This window comes from Gallus gallus, chromosome 2 (assembly GCF_016699485.2).
Source record: "Gallus gallus isolate bGalGal1 chromosome 2, bGalGal1.mat.broiler.GRCg7b, whole genome shotgun sequence".
Lineage (NCBI taxonomy): Eukaryota > Metazoa > Chordata > Aves > Galliformes > Phasianidae > Gallus > Gallus gallus.
This window is the reverse complement of record NC_052533.1, coordinates 6,723,725-6,741,763: the sequence shown is the minus strand read 5'-3', so window position 1 is coordinate 6,741,763 and position 18,039 is coordinate 6,723,725. Positions and strand designations below refer to the sequence as shown.

Genomic DNA, 18,039 nt, shown 5'->3' with positions numbered 1-18,039 from the left:
AGCTTATGTCCTGTGGTAACACTGCCGGCTTCAAGTGGCTGCGAAGCTAGAGCCTTGGTTGTCTGTAATTTGAGGGTGTGGGTGGTTTTCTTTTGGCTGTCTTTAATAAATTCTTCAGTGCAGGAGATTGTAAGAATCTCTCATGGCCTGTAGGCATGTTATGTATGCTGGTTGGTCCTTTAAAGAAACACTGTCTAGAGGGTTCTTTGTAACACTTAAAGAGGTGCATCTGACCTACCTCATATGTGCCCCCAAACAATGTACCTGTAGGCATTGATTAAATCAATCAATTAAATCACTTTGATGCACTGAAATATTCCTAAACTATGTATTTTTAGTACCCTAAATTAATACTGTAAATGCAGTGTTTTATGTTAGTAAGCAATTTCTGATATTCTGAAGCTCCTTCCTAAAATACTTCAATATATGAGCATCGTAATAAAATAACACTGCATGTTCGTGTTGCTCCTTCCAGAGTATTCTTCCCTTTATCTTTTTTGGAAGTATTAAATCACACATGTACCAAATCCTATTGCTAGCCATTGCAATAGAAATGTGTAAGTACAAATTTGCAATGCTGTATTTATCAACGTTGTCAAACCAGGATATTCCCCTCAAATGGAAGGCTTTTTTCTCTACTTCTGTATCACTACAGACAATAAATTCCAATTGTTTATTTTGCCCTCAGAGCATGTGCATGTGCAGAGCATTGCTTGTATGGCACAGTAAAGTGAAAGGATGTTTGTTAGTGAAGAAGTGGTCCAAATGGACAGTCTCTACTGCGAAGCACTGTCAGCTTGTACAGCTGTGTCAGAGTTCCATCTGGAAGTCCCAGCTAATCCCAAATGACTTCTGGAACATGCCAAGGTTTGTGGGACCCGGATTGCCTGGGTAACAGCACCAGCCCTCCTGTCTGCTGCTTACAGTCTTGGCTACGTGGTGGTCTTGGCCAAAGGTTTCTCATCCCAATGATGTGGTGGCTCCGTAGACAGGAGCTATGTTATGTTAAAGGTTGGTCGATTTGATTGGTAAGTGACCTCATCAATAGAGTGTGTGATCCATTCAGGCATTTTCCCAAGTGTAGAGTTCAGAAGCAAAATGAAATTCTTTTAAATGAAATGGTTATTTAGCTGTGCTGTATTGCCATACATGAATGAAGCTGTATGGCCACACAAGACTTCAGGCTGATCTTGCTCATGCTTCTGTGCTGTGCGTCGGTACAATTTCTGACAGATTGTTCTCAAAGTATTTGTTGAAAGCAGTTCCAGTCCATCCCTAGGCAATTAGTTTCAGAAACTAATTTTCCAGAATAAATGTTCTTTACCATGGATTAAGCCAGCTTTGGCTTGCACTGCTCGGAGTTAGGACTTTCCAGAGTTGACAAGGAGAACAGTTTTTATAATAAACATTTATTTGTTAGGAGGTTGTCTCCTTTGTTCAAGCCTAACCTCCATTAACGTATTTCAGGATGAGATTCACCTTCACTGATAATGGCATCATAATGTTGACTTGCTTGGTTTATCTTTACAAAGTTTGCTCATCCCATTAAGTTTCGCTTGGCCAATATGAACCACTTTTCCGTTTGTCACATAATTCTTTAATAAGATCTCATCCTCTAAAACGTTTACAGCCCCTGCCTCAGCCACACGGTATGCACAGCTCTTCTGTTTCTTCATGCAGGCCCTGAAGGAAGGACTGCCTTGTAATGTCCTCCCACCTTGTCTGAAAACAGTTTGCAAATAAATGCCCTATGAATGCTGTAGTTCATTGCTGCCCACCTGTCTTAGGGTGCACCAGGGCTCTGTCATCAATGATCACTGATGGCTCATAGATGAATTCTTTGTTTCTGAAGCAGAGGGTGAATTTATTCTAGTCCTGCTGACTGAAATTTCCCTGATTATTTAGCCTAATAACAAAATCAATTTTTACTATTAGCTATGAGAAGTCTATTTTATGAAGGCTGAAATGCAGAGAGCAGCATTTGGTTCGGTTTTGTTATCCGTTTGTTCTTCAGTAATGTCATGTACTGACTTTTTTGTCTTTATTCTTACTTCTAAAATATTTCTGAAACTTTGTGTGCCTTTTATATGGCACAGTGGTAATAATGCATGCTGTGCTTTTATCTCTTCCGATTTTTATCCCTGACGGTTTATGCCGTTCTGTGTACTCATTAAAATGCCCTTGTTTCCATTCCTAATATGATTCTTTTTAGTTTCAGACCCTTATTACTGCCTGCTTTTTATGCAGCCTGTATTCACAGTACATCTCCTATCTTTCCCCTGTGTTGGAATACTTTGCCATTATGTGTATTCCAGTACAATAACTGCCAGTCCTCCTTTAAATCACATTCTCGAGAGATTCTAGCAACAAGTTCAAAGAGTTGGTTGAAATTTGCTTTTCTTCTTTCATTTAATTGAAGATAATTTTTTTTCCTCCTTCTTCTAGTGCTCTCATTTTTCCCTTTCCTTGGCACCGTGAGTGTTTCTCTTTACCACTTGCAGCCAAATCTCTCTACACGGTTAGATTTTTAAAATGGAGCCGGCCCTAATAGAGCAAAGTGTGAAAGAACTGCTCTTCTGGCATCCTCGGCTTTGTGAAACTCTTGTCCTCAACGTTTTTCAGACACTTGCATGGCTGTTTGCTCAGCTATTTTGATTTCTATTCAATATTTGGATGACGAAGGCCTCCTCTTACCCTCAAGTTACAAACAGCTTTGGAAGCTCCTGTTGGTTGCTGAAGAAGTTCCCGTCTTCTCCTTTGGGTGGTGGGACAGTTTTTGTCCCCGGCCTTTTTGGTGCTTTGGTGCTTTACTCCCCAGTTCCATTCTCTGTTGCTTATGGTTTTGTTTGCTTCTGCTCCTGCCTTTTTCCCCTTCTGTTTGTTTCATTTATTGTTTTTTTTTTTTAAATATGTTTTTTCCCCCTTCTTCTAATAAAAGTGAGTGACTGTGGTGGTTTGGGTTTTTTCTTCTTACTGCAGCACACTGAACTGCATGCGAGTAGGACTTAGAAATGGAGCAGATGCTTTTCATTGTGAAGAAAGGCTTGAAAAGGGGAATTTTGAAATAAAATTGAGAATAAGGACAAAGGAACTGTTCTTCAAATCTGGCAGTTTCTACATTTGGCCAATTCTCAGCTGTGCTTGTCGTGCTGATGAGCAGCAGTGCCCCGGCCTATGCAGCGCCCAGGTTGTTCGTAGGCTGTAGCTGTGGATGGCAGGAGGGAAAGCTTGGAGTTGCTGGCACACCATCGCTGCCATTGCTGGTGTATTGCTGTGGTTGCTGCGGGCCTGCCAGCACTTCCCCAAACAGTTCTGAGGGCCAGGAGCCTGCGTGGGCCATGCACCATTTTGGATGGTGTTAATGTGTGGCTGTGTTGTTTTGGAAGCTGAGAATCTGGTCATGCGGATGTAGGCTGTCCTGTGCTGGTTGGTCTGGAGGCCAACGTTACCAACTGTGTTTAATTCACCAGAACAACGATAACTGGTGTTTTTCTAGAAGGAGTTCAATGAAACTGACACAATTCTCATCAGTTTTACTTCCAGCCTCCTGGGCAAACACTGCCACAGTTAATGTTCTCCAGTCCGCAGGGAGATAAGTTTAGGGAGAACAGCTCACAGCAGAATTGATCTAGAGGGAGCGGAGGAGGTGGGGTGTATATGGCATAAGGCTCTGAGAAACATTGGCTTTCAGTGCTTCTTCTGACACAATTTTTCCTGGTTCGTATTTTGTATAATTAACCTTGCATCAGGCATCCTGATTGAGATTTGTACAAAGGCAAGTGCAGAACAGATTCAGCGGGAATTCTAATCTATTTTTTCTGCCCGTGTCTTCCAGAAACCCTTTAGGAGAGAACTGGGCCCAGAAACGAGGCAGGAGAGAGGGAGGGGGAAGGGACTCAGGAAATAAGTGATCTGTAAGGAAGATTATTTAAAGAAATTATTTCCCTACGGTCTTCCATAGAGCAGTAGCAGCGAGGGCTGGCTCATGGCTGGCTATTCTGTAGCCTCTTTTTCTAATGGAGAGGAAGATATTCTTTGTCATGTGCTGTGTACAGCTTGGAGATAAAATCACTTATTTTTAAAATATGCTTGTTGGTAAAGAATAAATAATAATGGGAAAAGCGATGGAGGTATTTTGTGTACTTTACATGTGGTCTTCTCAGATAAGTATACAGTGGTAGCACAGAGTAGGGAAGGTGCTGTTGATTGTGTACCTACTTTACGGACAAGCAGGGAATCTTGATCTCAAGGCTCATTAACCAATGCAGTTATTGAGGGGAGGGGTTAAATTACTGGCAATGTAAATAAATGTTCTTTTAAGAATACTTTCAGTTCACTTTTTTTTTTCAATGGATGTGTCTTATTCTTTTCTTTTTTTGCTTCAGACTTGGTCTTGATAGGCAAAAATAATCTGTTTTTTAAGTTGTTATCTTGACCATGCTGCTTTAAAAGCTTTTTTAGACCAAGGATTCGTGTGATGTGCAAGTGTTTCTTGTCCATATTTATTTAACTTGCCCACACTTTAAAAAAGTCAAACCATAGCTGTCTTGAACATGTACAAACATGCTGAGTTGAAGCTCGGGCTGTATCTTCCATGGTGCAGTTTTCCATGTTTATCAGAATTTTGAGAAGTATGGTGATAGATTTTTGTTCTCTGGTCCCTGTCTGTGACTGTAAGGGCTGTTAGATGGAGCTGTTTTGTTTTGTTTTTTTTTTCTGAGCTGTAGCCTAAACTGAACTTGGGGAATAGGCAGCTGTGTGGATGTGACCCTATCACGTGGTGCAGCAGTGTATTTCACCGCAGCTATTAGTAATGGGCCTTGGGGACAGGGCAGAGGCAGAATTCTGGCTCCTATAGTCGTGCCACCTCAGTTTCTTTTCCAGCAGCATTGTGATGGTCTGCTTTCCAGCTGTTTTCTTTCAAGAGTTGAGAAGAATAGTGATATTTATTTTACTATCCTAAAGGAGCTTACTAATGAATAGTAGGAAGTGTACTTGATTTCTGCTGAAGTCTTTGTGCTTGGTTAGAAGAGAGAAGTAGGCACCTCTGAAACACAGTGCAGTAGGACTGAGGAAGGTCTGAGCAGGCACTGTGTCAGAGCCTAATGGGAAACCCAAGACAAAGAGATGTGCATGTAATGTAGTCCATCTGAACATCACCTGAATGTCCTGATTGCTGCTGTCTGAACTCACTCTGCTTGGGACATAAGTTATTTCCGATGAGGTCCCACCACCATGTTGTAGCACTGTGTGTAATTACAGAGCTATGTAAACAACTAATTGAACTTCAAAAATATTTGCAGTCCGCTTTGGCAGCTGACAGTGTTTGACCTGCTTTGAGCAGGAGGTTGGGCGAGATGAGCTCTGGAGGTCTTTTCCACCCTGAGTTATCCCATCATCCAGTTCTACATCCACCCCTTTTAATGGTCCTCCCCATTATTTTTTGTCATATCAGTTGCTTTTACATAGCTATGTGTAATAACCTTTATTTTGTAGATGTTTTCATGTATTATTTCTTGAAAGTAGTTTACTATATCTGTTTAATTTTCTGCATTTCCTATTCTGTCACCTGAAAATTGCTTTATTTATTAGTCTGCAATCCCCCATGCAGTAGATAAATAATTACTTCCCAACAGGTTTTCATGAGCAGTGTCACCTGACAGTCCAGATTTTCTTCTTAAAGTGCATTTGGAAAAGTATGTGGTAGAAGAAGGAAAGGCTGTTTTGACTAAAGAGTTTGTCAGAGTTTGTATTCTGGCATACAGTTTCGTCCTGCTTGTGCTAGAAATTAACAACTCATTTTACCAGCAGTGAGCCATTTTCTGACTCATAGCCTGTGCCTGTTTAGATATAGCTTCTTTTCCACCTCTTTTTGTGTTTTCTTTTCAACTTGTGTTCTGTTTGTCTATATCGATTCTCAGTTCTTTCCAAATTCATTTGCTCACACCTTTACTTTTGTTTCCTGTAAGCAGTACTGCGTTATGATTCCAGTTAGAAGCAGAGTTTGGCCATACAGCACTTTGTAGTGGTGTACAATGACACACATCACAACACTCGTGTTTCTTCTGCATTGTTTCTATGAGAAAGCACCACATGGTGTGCTACTTCAGTCACAGGTAGTGTCGTTCTGTGGGGAAAGAGAAGAAGCGAGTAAGGAAATTTGAGATTTCTGAAGGTAATACGAGATTTGAAGACTTCTATTTTTATTTCAAATATTTCTTCAGAGATGCTTTTGACCTATAGTCTGCTTATCCATTGAAATCACTGTTTACTTGTGGACAAGATCCAGTGATGCTTGGTGAGCTCAAGCTATGTCGGGCTGTATAATGCTGATGCTCTTTTGGAAGGTCTTGGCCATAGAGGTGGAAGGGTGCACTTATTGCTCTGTTCTTACCTCACATTCACATCCATTGGTGTGCTGGTGGCTGTGCACGGTGTGCTGTCGTTGCTGCAGGGGTAGGGACCTCTGGCTGAAGCATAGGAAGACAACAGGAGAAAAACACCTTGAGCCTTCTGAGCAGTATTTGTCAAACCTTGTCTGTCAAAGCCCTAAGGACAGACAGAACTTGATGCTTTCCATTTAGAAATTTCAATTACCTAACCTATGTTACCATTCAAATTTCATACGATATCTTAGATGTAATGGCTTTAAATCAAATCAAATGTATAATAATGTGTTAACGTTGACTGTAGTTAACACATGACGTGTTCCTGGATGGTACATTGTGCTGTTCACCTGGTTTAGGTGAAGTATGGCCTGGTTGGTGCTCATGAGAAGATGGAGCAGGGAAGAGGAAAGAATATAGCTTCACACCTCTTCCTGCCCCACTAAGTTACACTACTATCTAATCTATGCTTTGTTTGAAAAGTGGAAGTAACAGAGAGACTGTATTCATGGGAGTGGTTGGTTCAAGTTGGTTTGTAGCATGAAGGTGTAAAATGGAGGAGGCAAACGGCCTTTAGCTTGCAATAGAATTGCTGTGCTGAGGAAAATATCTGAGTTTCCTTTTCTGCTTGTTGTCTTTTTCTAGCTCCATACTTATGGCTTCATCTCAAGTCGTTATTACGACTTTGTTGTATTATTGCTAGAAACCCATTGATGTCAGATCTAGAAATAGCAGGGCAGCAGATAAAGCAAATCTTTTATTAAAAAAAAAAAAAAGACAAACGTGTTTTTGTGTTCCTTCATCTATTCATCACTGTCTTCTCAAGTCAGGGAAGTACCAAATGGGATGTGTGCTATTGTAAGCAAATAAAGAACTGCTGTGGGGCCCATCTCCCTTTCTCCTACTGGGTTTGAAATTGAGGTAGGAATATATTGGATGTGGTACTGTATCAGTGTGTGAATTTCTCCTGGTTGCTGTGAAATATCATTCTCCAAAAGTTAGACATTGTAAATAGGGCCTATAATAAACAGATAAGACATGCCTGCTAAATATGTCTTGATTAACTCTAGAGAGTTGCGTCCACAGCTAATCAGTTTAAGTTTGGAAGAAAACAGCCTGACATATGTATAGACATAAGTTTTTATCTTAATCATTAAATCCATAGCTTCTGTTCCTTAAAAAAAAAGAAGAAGAAGAAGAAGAAGAAAAATCTGTCTTTGAAGAGATGACTGATCCCATTTTTCCATGTACATTTTCTTGGCAGAAGTGTTGGCTGAAGCAGTTTCAGCCTTGCCATCGCAGTGACACACTCTTGTGGAGACGTGTGAATCAGGGCAGGGAATTGATGCAGACAGAATTGCTTTGCCTTTTCCCAGCGTCCTGCCCTACTGCTTCCTGCCCGGTCAGCCCATAGCCACACCAGTCTGTCACCTGGTTCATGGTGTGACCCGGCGCACAGCTGAGCCGGTGTGGGTTGGAGGCTGGGAGTAAAGGGGCACGGGGTGGGATCAGCTTCAGTTAGAAGTGCTGCCAGATGGGAAACCCAAACCCACGTTGTTCTGTAGCTCATTGTACGATCCTATTGAAGGCAGGTTGTATGGCCTGGTGGTACGCAGGCAGCACGGCTGGTGTCTGGTCATGTCTAATTCTGTTGCAGTGGAAAAAATGACTGTTTTGTTCTGAGAATGAACTCAATCTTACATCTTTATTATAAGAGAAGCTGCAGCTTTGTGCTTGGAGCTCTCAGGAAGAGCAAAGCCAACTAACATGACTTTGTTCCAGTTAGCCAGCATCTTGGGCTGCACAACACTGGGGAAAAGTACTGGGCGTAATTTGTTGGTATTATTTTAACCATCTCTTATTAAGTTGTGTCTCGCCTTGTTTGTGCTAACGTACTTTAACTTGTCAGGCAGCTAACCATTAGCTGGTATGTTAAAACGTGCTTTTTTACAGCCTGCAACATGTTGGAAAATGCCTATAGGTGTAAGGTACAGCAGCACAAACAGCTCTGTGTGTGAATCCGGGGTGGCGTCGGCGGGGAGGTGAGTGCTGCACTTGTATCCCAGGGGAAGGCTGTGTAGGTAGGTGTGGGATGGGTGACACGGCTGCTCTGCAAAACTGAGTCCTGGAGCTCTCCATCCCAGCCAACAGACTGACACTTAACCTTCTCCTAGATATTAGGAGGAAGTTTTTCACACAGAGGGTGGTGACGCACTGGAACAGGTTGCCCAAGGAGGTTGTGGATGCCCCATCCCTGGAGGCATTCAAGGCCAGGCTGGATGTGGCTCTGGGCAGCCTGGTCTGGTGGTTGGTGACCCTGCACATAGCAGGGGGTTGAAACTCGATGATCATTATGGCCCTTTTCAACCCAGGCCATTCTGTGATTCTCCTTGCAGTGTGGCACTGTGTGGTTACCGGAGGTGTGCTGATAGGGGCAGCTCGATTGCTCTTCGCAGCTACATACGATCCCATGTACAAACATGGCACAATGGCTCTTAGACAATAGTTACCTGTGTTAGAGCAAACACACAAGAGGTGGTTTTTCGTGTGAGTGCTTTCCTTTTAAAAACGTTTATCTTAATCTCTGGTGAATTGGTTTGATAAAACTTTCCTGTAGGCCCTGGAGAGCGCTCCCATTGGGAATGCAGCGATAGGCAGCGCAGGGCGGGGGAAGGAGCTCCGGGTGCTGGGTTGGCTTCCATCGGAGGTGAAATGGTGTCAGAGTTCCTAACGTGATCAAAACCGAAACGACTCAGATCAGTTAAAAACTCGGCGCAGCTCAGTGTTATTTGTGTTGCCCAGACGGGTCCGAGTGCTGTTAGCAGCACGTCAGCCCACGTCCTGCAGATGGCCGCTGCTTAACCAACTCGTCCCAAAACTTCGCGAGGGTGACACAATCGGAGCAGCGCCCAACAGCTGCTCCCCTCGGCTGTGGGGGAGGCCGAACAAAGGCAAGGGAGGCACAGCTGGAATTGGCAGACCCACGGGTTTCTGTGGCTCTCGAATGGAGAGCAGCGTAACGATTTCTTGACTCGTTTTCCTCCGATGTCTGCGGAAGAAAAAAGATGGCAGGGCCGTGAGGAGGGTTAGGAAGGGCCGGCTGCAGCCGGACGCTCCTCGTGCTCGAGTTCTTATCTGCTTTCAGGCCGGGCTGGGAGAAGGATGGAAAAGTCAGACAGACGTTGCAAAGGGAAGAGAAAGAAAAGCCACCTTAACGTGTAACGCCGAAACCCCGCTTCGCTTCGAACGGCCCCGAGCGGCCGTGCCGTGCCGTGCCCGCTGCGGGATCCCGCGGGACGCGTCGTAACTTTTCGGTGCCGCTTTGTTCAATGGGAATTCCCGGTCGGTGGGGGAAGGGAAGGGGAAGCGGACGGGGCAGCGCCGGTGCCGCTGGGCCGGGGAGAGCCGCTCGTAGCACGGGGGCTGCGGGCCGCCTGCCGGGTCGGTGCTCCGCTGCTCCCCGGCAGCGGCTTCAGGCAGCGCGTCCCGCCCGAGCGTCGCCGCCGCGCCGCCCTCAGCCCCTGCGGCGCCGCGCGGCCGTACTGCGGGCCGGGCCCGGGAGCTGCGGGCCTCCGCCGGGGGCGCTCCGCCGCTGCCTCGTTCGCGCAGCCCCGCTCCTGTGCTGGAGTCCGGGCCGCACTTTGGCGGCGCCCGGCTGCGTCGGATCTACTTTCTCTAGCTCGGCTTTTTTTTTTTTTTCTGCTTTTTTTTTTTTTTTTCTCCCTCCCCTCCTCCCTTTTCTCCCCACCCCTTCCCCTCCGCTCCCCTCCCCCTCCTCCTCTCCCCTCCTCCTCCTCCTCCGGCTCCAGCCTGGTTCGGGGAGGATCCCGGAGCCGAAGTTCCGAGGCGATCGGCGCTCTCGCGGCTCGCCGCCGCCATGGGCAGCGCGTAGGGCCGCCCCGCGGAGCCGCACCCGCAGCCTCTGGGGCAGCGCCGAGCCGGGGGGAATATGGCTGATCCGCGGGAGTGCTGAGCGCTCGGCGGAGGGCACCATGTAAAGAACTTCGCTTTCCTCCGGATCGTACGCGTGGGCACCGATGCCAGCCCCTCCATTTTCCGAAGGGGATTTGTGAGCGGTTCCGGAGGGCCGGGTTATGTTGCGCACAACCGATTCGCTGAGGGTGAGTGCGGCTGGCGGCTAACTTCTTTGTATTAAAGGGCAAAATGTGACAGGAGGCGCCGCGCTATATATGGCGATCCGTAGTGCCGGGGGTGGCACACGGGGGGGGCGGGGGACGCCGCCGCGCAGCGCCCGGCGCTCAGCCCGGCCAAGTTCCGCGTCCAACTGATCGTCCCCAGCCATAAAAATAGAGGGGGGTGGGGAGAGCGAGGGGAAACAACAACAGAAAGCCCGGGGCTGGTCCCGGCCATTGGCCCCGAGCGCCTGTGCACACCCATGCCCACACGTGTGCATGTACACACAGGTATTCCTTGAAATTCGTGACTTTATTTGGTTAGCTGTGGCACAACTCTTTTTTTTTTTTTTTCCTCATTCTTTTTTTCCTTTTTTTTTTTTTTTCGTTCTTTTTCTTTCCGAGCAGTTTCATTTCCTGCTGCGAATTGCGGAGCGATGGGATTAATCTCTCCCCGCTATTTCGCAGCACTCCGTACGTGCCAGTTGTGAGCAGAGTGCCATCTCGGCCCGCCTCATTCCCAGGCGTTCCTCTGGGCTGTTGGCATCGCTTTCCCAGCCGCCTCCATTGGGACACAAACCCCATCCCCGCTGCTTCGGACCCGCGGCGCTCCCCGCACAAAATGGATGTGCGGAGCGTTGTGCCGCGCTGGCTGCCGTGGGAGAAGTGAGCAAATGGGTCTGAGGCACAGCCAGGCTTATGTAACCGCTGCTTTGGCAAACTTGTGCCAGCTGGGAAGGGAAAGTGTTTTGTTGCTGTCTTTTGATAAGGACGGAGGAGCGTGATGGCCCCTTTTCCCTGCGAGGTTACCGAGTAGCAGGCTGGTTTTCAAAACAAACGCGGTTCTACTTGAAGGCTGCGAGCAGTTATTTGTGCGGGCTGCTTTGGTTTGGTTTTTTTTTCCCTTCTTTTCCTAAGAAACTGTTTCTAATCGCGGATACGATTCTGGATACAAAGTATTGGGTACTCACCGGCGAGTCATTAGTTAATACTGTAACCAGATTCATTACATAATCGAACAATGAGTTAGCCTTACCATTCTCCAGAAGCTCTGTTTGGTGGAGTTCCAGTTCTTAAAGGAACTGAAGATAAAGTATGAGAGTGATTTCATTCCTTTTGCTCTGAAGAAGAGAAGCTGTCGCGGGTCGGTATTCCCATTGCGGAACTGAAACACGTGTGGGGATCCTCTGCTTATATAAAATGCTGTGCATCGAAGTAAGCGATGCTGCTCAGCTGTAGCTCAATACAAGTTTTTCTGTGCATCACTGTGATGGTGGCAGGCTGGGTTTGGTATTCCCGCACAGCCAAATACATTTGCTATGGAGAACGCTGCAGCTTTCAGGCTGTTTGCTGCAAATATTTTCACTGATTATTGGCAAGAAAACAGGGATAGGAGAAAAGGTACACTTTTACTGCTGCTAATGTGAAGAGCTGCATCTGTGCTGGCCGTTAATTTTGCTAACGACCACTCTAATTTCATTGAAAAGTATTTGGTGTGCGCTTCCTTTACTGCCTTATTGTAGATATCCTTTCACTTAGCAATATGTTTGGAGCTTGAATATCTGTACTTAATTGCTTCCCCCTCTTGCAGGTCTTTGCAAACTGTTTGATGGCTCTTCTTTTCTTACCCTGCATTAAAGCAAGGCACTAAGCGGTGCTCTGCCTGTGTGACATCTAGATCATCGTGTTTGTTGGTTTGTTGGTAAGGATCATTAATTTTGGTGTCATTATTCCACTGTTTTGTCAGGTTATGTGCTTGGTTGACTTATATCCTTTTTTTCCCCCTTTCCCTCAGATAGAGTTCTGGCAAAACTGGTTCTTTTTGGGGGGAGAGGGGCATTGCTGTCCCTTACATGTCTTGCCTGTAGAAGGGAGTTGTATCACCTGAGCTTTCTTCATGTGACTGTTCACTGGAGTTGCCTGAAAGTGATCTCTTAAAGGTAAACAGCTGAGCAAAAGCAAAGGCAAACCACGTATTCATTTCTGATTTTGTTCTAAGGGCCATTTGGCACCTGCATTTCCAGCCTGAAATGTAGTCAGCTCCTTAAAATAATGTTAGAAATATTCTGCTCTCATCACTGGGCTCAGTTCTCATGGCTGTGCAAGTGTGCTTCTATCTTCTTGGATGGAAGACGCTGTGCAGAGCAGTGTGTGCTTGGTATGCAACTCAGTATAGGATGCTCGGCCCAGGATGAAGGGAATCTGCTCTGGAGTGCTGTCTGAAGCACACCCTGAGCACTTTAAGAGCTGAAATAAATACTTTTTGTTGTATTTGTGTTCCTCCCATTTGTGTAATTACTGAAGCTTCTGGAAACTTTAATATGTAATGTGTTCTAAAAGAGAAGCATTAAAGAAGGAGTTCTCAGTGGTCCTCAGCTAGGGTTCTAGTGGGGTCCTGGTTCTAGTGGGGTCTTGGTTGGTGGCCCTGCCTGCAGCAGTGGGGTTGGAACTTGATAATCCTTGAGGTCCCTTCCAACCCAAGCCATTCTATGATCCTGTGGTTCCTCTGTAAAATCCTTTTGACATCTTCTGGTTCATGGGCAATGTTCCGGGATGCGATGCCACGGATAACCAACATCTGCCTGTGTTTTGTGGTGCTCAGTGGGTCGCAGCATTGTGCCCTTGGATAGCTTGGATGAACTGGGAAATACTTATCAGAGGAATTCAGCAGAGAAAGAGGTGCCATGGAGAGATTGTACTGAGGATAGATGAGCATCTGGGGATGTCCAAATCCTGGGGTTTGGCCATCTGATATGGAATGTACTCATCAAATGAATGTGTCTGTAACAGAGGGAACGTCAGAGATTGTTTTCCAAATACTGAACACCCTTGATGATGAATGCTTATTGGAATGGGCGACAAAGCATTATGGTAGAGTATTTATATGTTGTCTTGCTAGGATTTGTTTTCATCCCAAAGTTGAGGTGTAATGCCAGGCCCAAGTGTCAGTGATTTAAGTTCTTTACCATGACAGTGGTGAGGTGCTGGCACAGGCTGCCCAGAGAGGCTGTGGATGCCCCGTCCCTGGAGGTGTTAAGGGCCAGGTTGGATGGGGCCCTGGGCAGCCTGGTCTAGTATTAAATGTGGAGGTTGGTGGCCCTGCGTGTAGCGGTGGGGTTGGAGCTTCATGATCCTTGAGGTCCCTTCCAGCCCAGGCCATTCTATGGTTCTGTGATGTTGCACATATGGAAGGTATTTGACTGATTCCTCCATAGGGTCTGTTACAAGTTAGCCATAGTACATTACAGTTGTGTCTGTCTCTTTGGGGAAGTGTCACTTGGGGCTGTGTTCGTTGTTGAGGTGTTAGCCAGTAAGTGCTGCTTGTGCTGATAGCACTTCTGTAATCTGTCTAGAAAATAAAAGGTTTCAGAGTGGCTGCTTTGGCCCATGTTTTCAGCCTAGCTGCCAAATGCTGAGAGGTAAATACTTCAGTAACAGTATTTAATGAGACGCTCACAGAAGATGAAAACTCAACAAAAATTTGCTTTTGTGTTCATTTGGTTTTTTTTTTTTTCATTAGAACTTGAAGTTCTTGAGTGGAATTCAGTTTCAGCAGTGCTTTCTTTTAGATGGAACTGGGTATGTTCACTCTAAACATGAGCACTTCCATGCTCTCATCACTCCAGGTCTCCCTTTCTCTATTCCATTGTCCTTACTGTTAATTTCTGTGCCCCAACTGCAGACAATGTAGCTGGCTTTTGTGGGGCTGTTAGCAAGAATTGCATGTGAGAGCAGCTTATTATGCCATGTTCTATAGTTAGGCTTCAGCTTCAGGTCTGAGTTATCCTGTTGCCCCTGGTGGTGCCTAATATCGGATGCCTCAGAGAAAACACAGAGAACTCTGCAGTGGGCAGTTCTGGAGTGATCATTCTATATGGGATCAGTTGGAGATGGGGAATGAGAGCAATTTTTTGTCCCAGGATTCAAAAAACCTCATGTGGAATTCTGATTTATGCTCATAGATTCAAAGAAATCTGCCTTCTTTGAATCAAATTACTTGTAAAGATCTCAGGTTTGGCAGAATTTGGAAGCTTCCTTCAATCCTCCAAACTTGGGAAACTGCGTGAAAGAATGGGACAATTGGCAAAACAGGGAGCATGAAAGGGAAGGGCTGTGTAGGTTGGGACTGTACAAGGACTGAGTATCTGGAACCAGGGGGAGGACTAAAGGTTGGAGCTTTACTTCAGTCACCTTGTGCTTTGTGATACAGTTGTGGAGCACCATTGAGAATGAAGGCACGGATGAGTTAAACAGGAGGATACTGACAGTGGTCAAGGAGAGTGATGCATCAGAGTATTTCATAATCGTTTCAAAGGTTATTGGATCTGGGCCATGCAGTAGGTGTGCCTGGTGTTGTCACTGCCATGTCAGTCTTGCCCTACGTTGTGTACAGAAGGACCGGCCGCAGGCATGGCAGGAGTTGTCATGCACTGTATGTTCAGAACCGTCCTATGAAGAAGGGCTGGGTTGAGCAGTAAGAGCACTCTTTTAAACTTCTGACAGATTATTTTTCTCATCTGAGAGGTTTCATTTTGGCTTTGTAATATTTCCATAGGTGGCTAATTGTACGAAGGGTTGGGTACCAGAGCAGGGATGGGTGCTTTTGGAAGAATATGGGATTTGTGGTGAGCAGAAAAGGGATATCCAGAGGGGTGTCCAGGTGTGCAATCTGCAGGGCAGGGGAGGCCTGAGGAGCACAGTTTTTCTGTCTTCTGTTTTCGTCTCAGTCCATCATGGGGCAAATGCTTGTTTGCGAGCAGGCTTTCTTTTCAAGTGCGTTTAACCAGCTTTATCCTCTTGTTTGTCTCTCGTCATCTTCTGTTTCCTCCCTGCTCAAGGGAATGGAGATTTTTATGCTTCAGAATATTGACAGAGATGGGCTCGAGAATGATGTGCAGGCAGTGATATGCAGCTCCAGCAGCCGTAATGGAGGCAATCTGAAGTCTGGTTCTTAGAAGAAGAGCATGGTGTTGAGGAAGCCGGGAAGAGTGGATCTGAGTGCAGTCTTGTATGAACATTCTTAAAGCTAAGCTGGGAAGGGCGGTGTGGCCTCTTTATTTTCTTCAGCTTATTGTACTATTCTGCAATATGTAAAATATATTTTTTCCAGTCTATTTGTTTTCAGGTTGTAAAATCCACCTGGAATGTTGTGGAATGACAAGCAGGAGTTTGTCAGCCAGTCAATTTCTCTTTCGGTTTTCAGAAATGCACGTAGCTGTTTTTCTTGATGGGACTTGTTTGTGTATCTGGGTGGTCGTGTTGCTTTTCCATAGAAAGCTTTGGAATCCCAGCTCTGAATCGGTGAATAGCTGCTATTTTAGGCATTTCTGCTGCCTCTCTTGGGAATATTTTGAAATCAGTTGACTTCTGATTACCGGAAAGTCAGAGTTTCTGCTGTGGGGTGGGTTGCCAGAAATTGCTGTTTCCAGTTGTGACATCCACTGACATCACCACTGCTGCTGAAGATGGTCTTCTGTAGTGGTAGCTGTGTGCAGAGGAGCTCAGGGGGAGGTGGTTTTCATGGTTGTTGATTCAATCATAGAATCCTTAGAGTTGGAAAGGACCTTTAAAGGTCATCCAGTCCAACCCCCTCGATGAACAGGTACAGCTCATATGTAAACAATGCTATGTGTTTGCTGCTTTTCTTTTGGCAGCCTAATCTTCATCGTTTGGCTGCTGGCAGCTTCACAAAACTATGCAGGAGTTTTCATTATTGATGCCTCTGGACCTCTAAATAGAGAACTATCAGTGAATAAGTACAGTATGGATTCATTTAATTATTAATCAGGATGATAGGGTATTCTCTGAGGTACAGAATTCTGTTTCAAAGACAACTGAAGTCAATAGAAAGTTTTCTACTGGAATAAAATAATCATGAGAGTAAATGCTCATCAGTACGAGTGAGAATCCGATCGCCTCATCCCTTCTGTACCTGCTGCTTTGAGCAGTTCCCAGGGACTGCTCCTGAACGTGACAACAAGCATAGAGAAAAGAATGTTATAGAGAACTAAACGGGACATTGCAGCAGAGTTTTTAATTCTTCAGATTTCAGGAAAATGTGAGGCTGATTTTTTTTTGTTTTTTTTTTTGGTCCACTTACATTCTGTGAAACAGCAACAAACTGAAATCATCAGAACTGTGTATTAAATCATACAAATTTGTTCTTGATTTCTGCATCATTCTTCTTAGCAGTCAGTTAGTAATTCTTTAATCCCGCTTCTTCCAGATACTGACCAGAATCACAGTTCTGCAGTGGGTTGAGGGAAAACTGGAGGGCACTCCAGGGCTCTCACTGAGACCTGCAGGTTGGTTGGATTTTCTGGGAGCCCACAGAGGCTGTCCTGCCTTTGGAACCTGCCTACAGCTGTGTATGGGAGCTGCTGAGTCATGGCCCGAACCTCTGATTGATCACCTGAGGCAAACACTGAGTCAGCTATAGGAGCACAGGTGAAGGCAATTCAGGTGTGTGATCAAGGGGTGGAGCCTGGCTGCACATCTCCTAGACCCCATTTAAGGGCTGACTGTCACTGGGGAAGGATCTCTTTCTAGAGATCGCCACCTTTGAAGTTCTTCTGCAAGCCTAGGACACAGGTGAGCATTGTCATTTATTTCTGATAATCCCTTTTCACTGTGGTAATCCTTTTAGTTATATGACCTGTAAAATAGCAGTCTAGCCATACCACTCTGCTAATGGTACGTTTGTTGATTGTACAAGTTGATATTCAGTTTCATCTAGATCACAACTGATAGTACAGTATGTGTTAAGTTTAACCAGAGTGCTCTAAGGATGATTATTTTGCATGTAGGATTCCACGCCCTATCACAGAATATCTGAAGTTGGAAGGGACACCCATGAGGATCTCCCTATGCACTTTTCTCCGTATTCTGTTAGAAAGTAGATAAAGAAGAGCTGCTCAGTTGGCTCTCACTGTAAGTTAGGTGTATATGTAGATGAGGGGTAGGAAACCTGTTCTGAGGAAGGCTGTTTTGAAGATCCCTTTTGTAGTAGAAAAGCCAGTGATGGTTGTGGTCTCTTCAGCAACCTGTAAGCATCACCTCTTCTGACTGTTGTATGGCATGAATGGTCAGAGCTTGAAGTTCTTGGTGAGCAGAAGTGAGATTTGCCAGCAGAGTTCCATGGCTACCCCAGCAAATATGTTCTGAGACAGAACCACCAGGATCACAGGATTCAGTGAAATACACTTCATCCTTTACCAGGTTATGACAAATATCATCAAAAAGGTTAACCCAAGACTTGTAGTTTGTGACAGGGTGATGGTCAAAGTCCTGAGTCTAACACACTGGTGTCAACATAGAACCACATGATGAATATCTTCCCCTCACCCCAAAACTCACTCCTTTGTCCTCCCCAGGTAATACATTGCCTCTTACCCTGTAGGCAACCATCTTGTGAGCTTTCCCTCATCCCTCTGTGCAAGGGTTGTCTACCTGTCTTCTCAGATGAGTTCACGCCTTTAGTGTTGAAGATTACGAATAAGAATCTGCATAGTATTCAACTA

The 18,039-nt window shown here is 45.3% G+C and overlaps 1 protein-coding gene across 23 annotated transcripts in view; it reads left to right on the top strand.

Moving 5' to 3' along the window:
- KMT2C (lysine methyltransferase 2C) overlaps window positions 1-18,039 on the top strand; it is a 186,815-nt gene that overhangs the window by 6,546 nt on the left and 162,230 nt on the right. The window contains exons 1-3 of one of the 23 annotated variants that reach the window (XM_046930776.1): window positions 10,188-10,507; window positions 12,111-12,221; window positions 12,315-12,459. The exons of 19 other annotated variants lie outside the window; for them this stretch is intronic. The gene's annotated coding sequence lies outside the window, so the exon portion shown is untranslated. Of the gene's footprint in view, window positions 1-10,187; window positions 10,508-12,110; window positions 12,222-12,314; window positions 12,460-14,307; window positions 17,111-18,039 lie in introns of those variants that run through there. 3 more of the 23 variants (XM_025148299.3, XM_046930786.1, XM_025148298.3) reach the window with 3 other exon arrangements.